Source organism: Callithrix jacchus, chromosome 15 (assembly GCF_049354715.1).
Source record: "Callithrix jacchus isolate 240 chromosome 15, calJac240_pri, whole genome shotgun sequence".
NCBI lineage: Eukaryota > Metazoa > Chordata > Mammalia > Primates > Cebidae > Callithrix > Callithrix jacchus.
Genome location: NC_133516.1, coordinates 88,459,759 through 88,469,047, shown reverse-complemented (window position 1 = coordinate 88,469,047; position 9,289 = coordinate 88,459,759). Strand labels below are relative to the sequence as shown.

The window sequence follows — 9,289 nt, the reverse complement described above, 5'->3', positions numbered from 1 at the left end:
AAGCAACGTCCTTGGATAGCATGAGGGAATGGGATCAGGTGCAAAGTGGAGGGGTTAGCTTTCAGTAGAAAATACACAGTTCATTCAGAGCAGCAGGAGTGAAGGTAAGCAAATGGACAGAGTGTAGAAAGATAGGTAGATGTGAGGGTAGAAACTCGTGCAGGTTATTTTTCTAATTGCTCCAATTTTCTCAATGAAGTAGGAAGCAAAGTTATCAGCTGAGAGTGTGGAGGAAAAGAATGTGCTGAAGATTTGAAGAGAGAAAAGAAGATGTGAAATAGTCCTGGAAAAGTGAGTTGACTAGGGAAATACAGTAGGCTGCCAGGCTACACTAAGGGCTCACTTGTAGTTTGTGATGATAACTTTAAAGTGAGACCCATCAGCATGGTTGTTTTCTTTGGGCATGTTTGGCTGTTCAGGTACAGCCATGGAGAAGTGGAGAGCTGGCCAAGGGTTTTGTCAGCTGAGTATGACAAAGGAAGAGAGGGTTGAGGCAGTTGAAGGTGAGTGTAGTGAGTAACACATCATGGACCATGCAATCTAAACTAGGTAAGAAGAGAAGTAGGGAATGAAGGGAGTGAAAGACAATAAAAAGGTTCCAGGGACAACGGTTTGTAGGTCTCTGTGTGGTCCAAGAATTTTTGGAGTTGGCAGACTATAGAGAAGGTGAGCTGGTAAGAGAAGGTGGAGGTCTGACAGGGAGATGGCAAAACGTGGTGCAGCTACAGCTGTAGTTGTTGATGATGACCAAGCAGGGGCATGAACTTGGGATGCTAGCGAAGGCAGAGTAGAACCAAAATCACCGGGAGAGAGGGGTAAGATAGTTGGGGGCCAGCACTCTGGGAGGAGCATGTCCCTGCAGGTCCAGTACATCTCTGGGGCCAGCTTTCTTGTTGATTTTATGAGAGTAATGCCCCACTGGAGCCCAACTCCATGAAGTCTAGAAGGAAGTTGAAAGCACCAAGAATTACAATATAAGTAGCTTTGGAAGGGGTTCAACCAAACTGATGTCTTCAAGCAATGGGTCAGGGGAAAGCGAGGTCAGGAGATGACTTCACTCTAAGCATTGTCCCCCAAGGGGGACAATGGCTTAGAAGTGGTGATGAACAGAAAGGAAGACACTCAACTTATCCCCCAACTTAAGGGCTCCAGAGGAATGAGGAGAAGACATCTGAATGGTTGCAGAGACTCCATTTGTTAATTGTGTGACTCAGAAAATTATTTAACCTATCTCTGCCTCAGTTTTCCCAAATGTAAAATTGAGATAATAATTGTACCTCCTTCACAGGGTTGTTCTGAGGATTCAATGAGGCAATATCTGAGATGCACTTATCACAGTACCTGGTGCAGAGTCAGTATGGATAGCTTTTTAATTGAAGCAGTTTTATCAGGTATCTAGGTCACCAGAGTCCCAGCATTTCTGAAGGGACAGAATGAGCTCTTGGTAGGTGCTGAGGAGCTTCTCAAGGAAGGTGAGCACAGATGCTGACTTAGCCATGAAAGGCACAGTTCAGAGAGGAGAGTATGGAAAACAGGCCCACAGCCAACACAGAACAATTAAATGTGTAGGGAGCTGAGGGGCTTGACAGAAGAAGTGGAAGTAAAACATGTTTCTAATCAGAGCAATGAGGAGAGTTGCCTGGAGGCTCTATTGGTAATTGGTGTACCTCTGACAATAATTAGAAACAATTTCTGGGGACTTACAGGGTGCAGTCACCTGGCGATATTATGTACCACAGAGAGCAGTGTCTGAGGTGAAAATGACTGTTATTGTTTCCTGAGAACACATTACAAGGGGACTTCATGGTGAATAGATTTTTCAAGATATTCGACATTCACTGACTTTCTATTTAGCTCCTCTTAGTCACAGAGGCCATCGCTGTAATGACAATACCTGGATTTATCTCTGTTAATGGCAGAAGACACGTGAAAGATAAATCCTCCCTGTGTGTGCCTCCAAATCATGATGTGACAGCTTTGCCTTCCCAAGCCTCTTAGATACCTGAGGGATTCTGACATTGCTGAAGGCCCAGGGCACAGCCTTACCCCAATCCAAGAGATCCTCAACCACCACTGGACTAGTGTAAATTCTGTTGTCTTTTTCTAATGTGAGCTTTATTTTACGTCGTTTGGGACTAAGTGACATAGCGTACATAAAATAGCACAGAGCCTGGCTCATAGTGAGCACTCAGAAAGTGTTGACTCATGAATTATTATTTTCTTGGGTTCTTCTGATAAGACCTAGGCGGCCTTCCATATTTGGCATACTCCAAGCCCTGGGGATGGCATTAGTGTTGGAGGAGAATCAATGCATTTGGACAGTGGTGCTGGTGCTCTGTATTCCCCTGAGGAATCCCAAGGTTCAGTGGCTTAGGTTTGCAGGGTCCAGCCCTGTAGGGTCTTGTGGGTATTCTTTTGTAGGCAGAGATGATAGATCGTAGAAAAGAAAGAGACAAGGACACAGAGATAAGAGAAGAATTCATCTGGGCTCTGGGACCACTGCTACCAAGGGGCGGAGTCTAGCAGTGGCCCTGAATGCCTGGACACACGGATATTTATTGTATACAAGGCAGGGGGGCAGGGTCAGGAGAATGACTCATCCGACATGATTGGTAGGGGTCAAGCGAATCACATTCTTACAATACGGAGGGCCACGTGGGTACAGTTCCGAGGGTCACATGGGTATAGTACAGGAGGTCATGTGGCTACAGTACAGAGGACCCCTCCCTCTCAGGTAACCACCGCAAGGAGGGGAGGCACATACATCAGTATTTTTCTATGCACTTATCAGAAAGATTAACAGCTTTTAGGATTCCTCTATTCTTACTTCTTACAACTTCTCAGAATTTACAAGGGAACAATCCTAAAATTTCATATGACTTTACCAATAATGCTTCATCTGAGAAATTTGGCTGTGGAATAATATTAAGAATAGCTACAAAGTGTTACAAGTCTGTTTGTGTCAGACAGTATCTACCAGGTGCTTTCAACCTTCCTGTGAGATCATTTTTCATTATCCCTATTTAATAATTGAGGAAATTAAAGAAGAGGAAGGTCAAATGCCTTGCCGAAGATCACACAGCCAATAGGGCTAAGAATCAGGATTTGAACTTCAAACTTTCTGATTCTAAAGCCCCACATGCTCTGCATTTGGTTACACTGCCTCTCAGTCAGGGGTGATAATTAATGCACAGAGATGCTGTTTCAAGTAAAGCTGTGAAGAGTGGGGCTCCTGGGTTCATCTGAACATAGGGGTGAAGGACAAGCGCACGGTCCTTGAGATGTGTGTTTGGCTAACAGGGCAGAGGGTGCTACCAGGCTAAGGGAGAAATCCCTCTTGGAGAGATGTCAGATGCAGGAGGAAAGTTGAAGACTTTGACCAGGAAGAGTCAAATGGCTTGTTTTGAATCTTAGCTCAATCTGGAATCTTCTGTTCCTGAAAAAAAGGAGTGATATTCCCCTCCTCTTTGCTGACTGTAACACAGAGCCCTTAGATTTGCAAGTTAGAGAGCAGAGGTGCAGGGTCAGGCAAGTGGACAGAAAAATCAGCAGCAAGCATTTCCCTCACAGATTATACTGGAGGGAGCAGCCATCTGAGGAGAGTCATTGGTAAGGATTTGGCATTTAAAGTATTTTTGAACAAGAGCAGGTGCTGAGAATGTACATTTTCAAAAAAAATAGTAAATAAAACAAAGTCACCTATACAAGAGACAATGTGAACTAATGTGGGCAAGAATGGCACCCATCTGGCACAGAGAAAAAGGATGACACAGTAGGAGAACTCCAGAAGGGCCATAAGGAGACACATTTTCTTACCCACAATAAGCAAAAGTGTTTCTCCAGTTTCTCAGTGAGGAAGGGTTCGGAATGTACATGAGAAACCCCTTTTATATCACTGATTCAGTCTTGGGTACAATAATGCTTAAACTATCTGTAGTTTTCTCACAATATAGATTCATATTACCAATCGCTCTCTTTTTTTGCCGTCATAAATTACTCAGGATTCCCTGGATAACTTGACAATCAGCAAAATGAAAATACACATCTTACCAGTCACTTGTTGGAATGTATCTTAGAGAACTGCTAGTCTGGATATATAAAAATATAGGGGCAAATATATTTATTATGGCACTTGTTGAATAAATTATGGTTCAGCAGCAGTGGTTTACTACCAATCATTACACAAGGTTTGAATAGATGTGTTATAGTAAGTGAAAAAAGGAATGTGCAAAAAAAATCTTATTGTTCAATGTGCAGTCTTATTAAGAAACACTGTATGTATGTGCATATGCCCATATGTAATTGTATAAACAGTGGATACCTTTGAGAGCCAACGTCAGAAATAAGAAAAGATTTTCACTTTCTGATTTATACCCTTTCCAAAAAGATAGAAGTGGTGGGATTGTGGATGATTTTTATTTGTTTATTTTTTGTGCCTTCTTTACGGTTTTCCAAATTGCCTATAGAGAATCTGTGTTCTCTAAATGAAGCTTTTATGATTAAGCTTCATTTCTGCCTGGGAAGCAGTGCAGTATAGAGGCTAAGCACAGGAGTTGTGAAGTCAGAATACCTGGGTTCACATTTCAGCTCTACAGTTATGCAGTGGATGGTGATTGTGCATAAATGACCTCGCCTCTGTGTGCCGTAGCTTCCTCATCTGTAGCATGGAGGTACTAATGCTACGCAGTCTATGAGACTGTTGGGAGTATTGCGTGAGACCCTTTGTTTGAAGGGTGTGGTCAGGATTTAGAAAGTGTTGGCCATTATTATTGGATGTGGAAAGATCAAGCTCAGGGGCACAGGGAGACAGATTGATGTGAGCAAAGGGCTGTGCTTTCCTTGTCTTCCGCTGAGATTGGAGAGAAAGAACCCAGCTGGAGGCAGAAACATGCTGATCAAAGAGGAGAGCAGAGGTGGGACTTGCTCAGGTTACTTTTCTTCCCTCAATAGAGAGCAGGAGACAGCCGTGGGGAGAAGGTCTGGAATGACCTTTTGTTTCAGTTCCTGCCCACCTTTCTTGTGGTTCAGCAACCTCTTCCTCTCTTCTGCAAGCCTTCCTCCTGCCCACAGAATTCAGACTGAATATGTGAGCAGAGAGCCTGTCCTCACCTCTTTCCACTGAGAGGCAGGGACAAGAGATTCCACTTTTCCTTCCAGGTTTTGAAATCCTCTTAGCAAATCCTGTCCAGACTGGACCTGTCAGTATTTCATCAGCTTTCTCCACTCTGAGGCTTGGACAAATGATTAGACTCCAGGAGCTGGGCTCTGCCCACAGCGGAAATTGGTTTCTCAGAATTTACTGTCTGACTCTAAAGCCTCGGTTTCTGAAAATGACTCACGGCTCCATTTGTGATTCCTTTTCAGATAAATCACAGGCCAGACAATCCAGTGTATCTGGAAGTCACAGTGGCTGATTCAAGTTCTCAGCATGTTTAGGCCCCATGACCTGACCTGTTGGTTATATGTGGACAACTATACACTAAAAAACAACCGAGCACAGTGGAGGCTCCATGTCTGAAAGCAGCCCTCCCTCATGTTAGCTTAGATGGCAACTATGCCAGTTTGCTCTTGAGATCAACCACAGCTCTAAGAATTCAGGAGCAGACATACATGCATTGTCACTATCCAAGATGCTTCACTGCATCTTGGTCACAGCCAAGATGCTGTGGCCTCAATCATGATAGACAACTTCACCTCCCACATATTTATGTTCCCCTCATTTTTTCCCTCTGCTCCCTACCCCTAAGCTCTCATGGGAGACTTGCTCATATCTGATACCTAAGATATGTTTACCTCTCCAAGCCAGTGCCTGCTCTCCCACGGATGGTGCTTTTATGTTGCTTTTCTGATTGGCTAATTCCAAAACATTCTGCATGACCCAATTCAACTGTAATATGCTCTGTAATGTCTTTCTAGAGCCTTTTTTTTAAATTATATTTTTATTTTTTTATTGCATTTTAGGTTTTGGGGTACATGTGCAGAGCATGCAATACAGTTGCATAGGTACACACATGGCAGTGTGTTTTGCTTCCTTTCTCCCCTTCACCCACATTTGGCATTTCTCCCCAGGCTATCTCTCCCCACCTCCCCCTCCCACTGGCCCTCCCCTTTTCCCCCCAATAGACCCCAGTGTTTAGTACTCCCCTCTCTGTGTCCATGTGTTCTCATTTTTCATCACCCGCCTATGAGTGAGAATACACGGTGTTTCATTTTCTGTTCTTGTGTCAGTTTGCTGAGAATAATGTTCTCCAGATTCATCCATGTCCCTACAAACGACACGAACTCATCATTTCTGATTGCTGCATAATATTCCATGGTGTATATGTGCCACATTTTCCCAATCCAGTCTATCATCAATGGGCATTTGGGTTGATTCCAGGTCTTTGCTATTGTAAACAGTGCTGCAATGAACATTCGTGTTCTAGAGCCTTCTATGCAGAATTGACTACCTTTACCTTTGTCCCTTCTGACACTTATACTTATCTCTTTTATTTATTTATACTTATCTCTCTTATTTTCTTTTACCAATTATCTAAACTTATTTCTCTTGTTGTGGTTTGTTATATAGGTGACCAGTAGTCCTCAAACTTCACTGGGCTTAAGAATTTAAAAGCAGCAGAATCAATAAGAATCTATTAAACACCTATGATGTGCAGGCCTAGGATTGGGAGCATAGTGGACTGCTATTCCACCTAGGATTGGGGAAATAGTGGACTACTAAATAGACCGGGTCTCAGCATCTTAGGTTATTGTGTCTCCTCCCCAAGGTGAGACCTCTGATTTGTGATTCTGATTCAGGTGGTTACAGACACATTCTTTGGGTAATGGTGTAGTAGATTCATAGCTTGTATTAATGCAATAATATAATTTAAAAATGCTGTGACATAAATTTGAATCCAAGTGATTTGAGCATAGTGTATGAGAACCAGTCAGCTAGCTAGAGATTTAAGCTAATTAATCATCTAGGAACCTCATTTCAAGAATAGTTGTGAGCTTTGCACAGTGGCAGTATCGTAGCCAATGAGGTTTATCCGAGGTGAGATTATTGCTAATTGAAAACTTTTCCCAATACCCCGCCATGATGACTTGAAATATAGTCGGCATTGGCAATTTTTGACAGTCTCTAGGGAGACTGAATTATAATTAAAAAAAAAAATGAACAGTTGTGGCTCTCTATCAATCTTTGAGTAAACAGTGTAATAGTTCCTAAACCAGTATGCGGGGCAACTCAATGCTACAGAATGTTAACATGTGAGCCACAGAAAATGTTAAATAAAGCTAAATACATTTTTTTAATGTAGCATTTGTCAGAGCTTACAATAAGCTACGCAGATTGTGACTTTCCATGAGGAACCTGTTGAGGTCACTTCCTGTTCCGTAAAGTATGTGTGAAACATATAGGTTCTGAACAAAAAGGCCTGAGCTCAAAAACCGACTTTGGTATTTGTTAGTTACCTACTTAGGCCCGGATTTTCCTTTCTGAGTTTCAGGTTTCTGCTTCTCATTTCTCATTAATTCTGGATCCGTCTCAGTCAGAGGACTGTGGTGAGAATAAGATGACTTAAATAAACGTAAGTGCTTTATCAGTTGCAGAGTTCTGAGCAGACATTAGTTTTGCAATACATGGGAAAATGTGCTAGGTGCCATAATTGCAGAATGAAGAAAGTACTACTGGGAAATAGAGGAGGGAGAAATAAATTAATTTTGACTAGGATAATTAATTTATAGCTAGCAGTTGAATGCAATGCCAAAAGCAAACAAACATACACAGGTGTTCAGGATTGTTTTTCTGACACCATTTGCTATTCATTTGTGTGTTGCTAACTGTGAGCAGGAACATGAGTGTAACTGGAGATCTGTGAATGTCAGTCTTCAAGAGAAGGAACTGCCAAGGAGGACTTTGACATGGTCAAAGAATTTTATTTTGAATTTCAAATACCTCATTATAATTATACCTTAGCATACAATATTGAGGTATATTTTATTCTAAGTCCAAGAAAATCATAACACAGGGAAAGAGCCTCACAGAGTTATACAATAACTTTGTAGAATTTTAACATTCCCCATAGGAAGCATGAGATTATGCAATTTTTTATGTGAGTTATCAATTCCAGAATAGTGTGTTTGCTCAAGTGGTAGTCTTTTGGCAGTTCTCTTTCTCTCTGTAGTAGTGTTTTGTTGATTAGTTAGAGAAAGTCTCTGGAATTTTGCAAGAAACAACATTTATATCATACATTTATGTATTCATTAAAAAAAAAACTCTAGAACTATTTGTTGAGTACCTACTGCATGCAAAGCACAGTATTAAGCACTAGGAAGTCAATACCTCATAAAATAGGCCCTGACCTGACTCTCAGGTGGACATAGTCTAGTGGAAGCAAGCACATTGTGATAACATAATGTGACAAGCTCTACATTGGAGTGTATACAGAGTACATATAGAGAGCATGTAGAGGGGTGACTATTTACATTTGATGTGATTGGTAAAAGCAGCCTACAACTTTGGTTCATAGCCCTAGAAGTAGGGATGAGGAGTTCCTTGGAAGAGTCCATTTGCTGACTCATAGACAAATAAAAAGGAAGTACAAAGCCAGTAAATAAGGAAAGCAAGAGAGGCAATTACAGGCAGCAACCTAGGGACTGGCTCCTGGGTGAATCGACTCACTCATCCTGGGAATGATCCTTTAGCCTGGTGTCGCTAAAAGCTTGACATCAGTTTGCTGAGTTGTGGTGTCTTAAGGGTGCTGCCCAGGATCTAATGGTTACAAATGAGAAATGACCTGGCCCTGGAACAAGGTCTCCAAGACAACCGAGCAAATCTATGCCTAGTGTCCCAAAGGCCTACAGGTCATTCCTTGGGGCTTATACTGGTGGGTTCAACTTCATACAACAGAAAACACTCTAGCTAATTTAAGCAGAAAAGGATTTATTATCAAACATTAAGGGGCTACAAAACTATTTGAGGGGCTGGAAGAGCTGGCTCTAGGATGAGCATCCAGGAACTCCCAGGCTTCAGAGATATACAGCCTCATCCATAATCAGAAAAGTCACATTTCTGCTGAAGGAGGTCACTGACTTAGGAAGCTGCTGACTGCAGAACATGCTGCCTCTGCCTCAGTTCATGCCAGATATGAGCTCTGTATCTCCCTTTCTCTTAATTCAGTTTTGAATTCAAGTCTCCTCTGAGATACTGGAGAGTCTTTCTGGAATCTTAGCTGCAAGGGAGTCTGGGAAACATAGTTTTGGGTTTCCTGGCCTCTTCGGCACAGGAAAACATGAAACGGAGGTT

The 9,289-nt window shown here is 42.2% G+C and overlaps 1 non-coding gene across 1 annotated transcript; it reads left to right on the top strand.

Moving 5' to 3' along the window:
- The first annotated feature begins 6,991 nt into the window (after positions 1-6,991).
- On the top strand, positions 6,992-7,132 carry LOC118148257 (U4 spliceosomal RNA). Its single transcript, XR_004735013.2, has one exon. It is a non-coding gene; the product is annotated as a U4 spliceosomal RNA (small nuclear RNA).
- Positions 7,133-9,289: the final 2,157 nt, after the last annotated feature.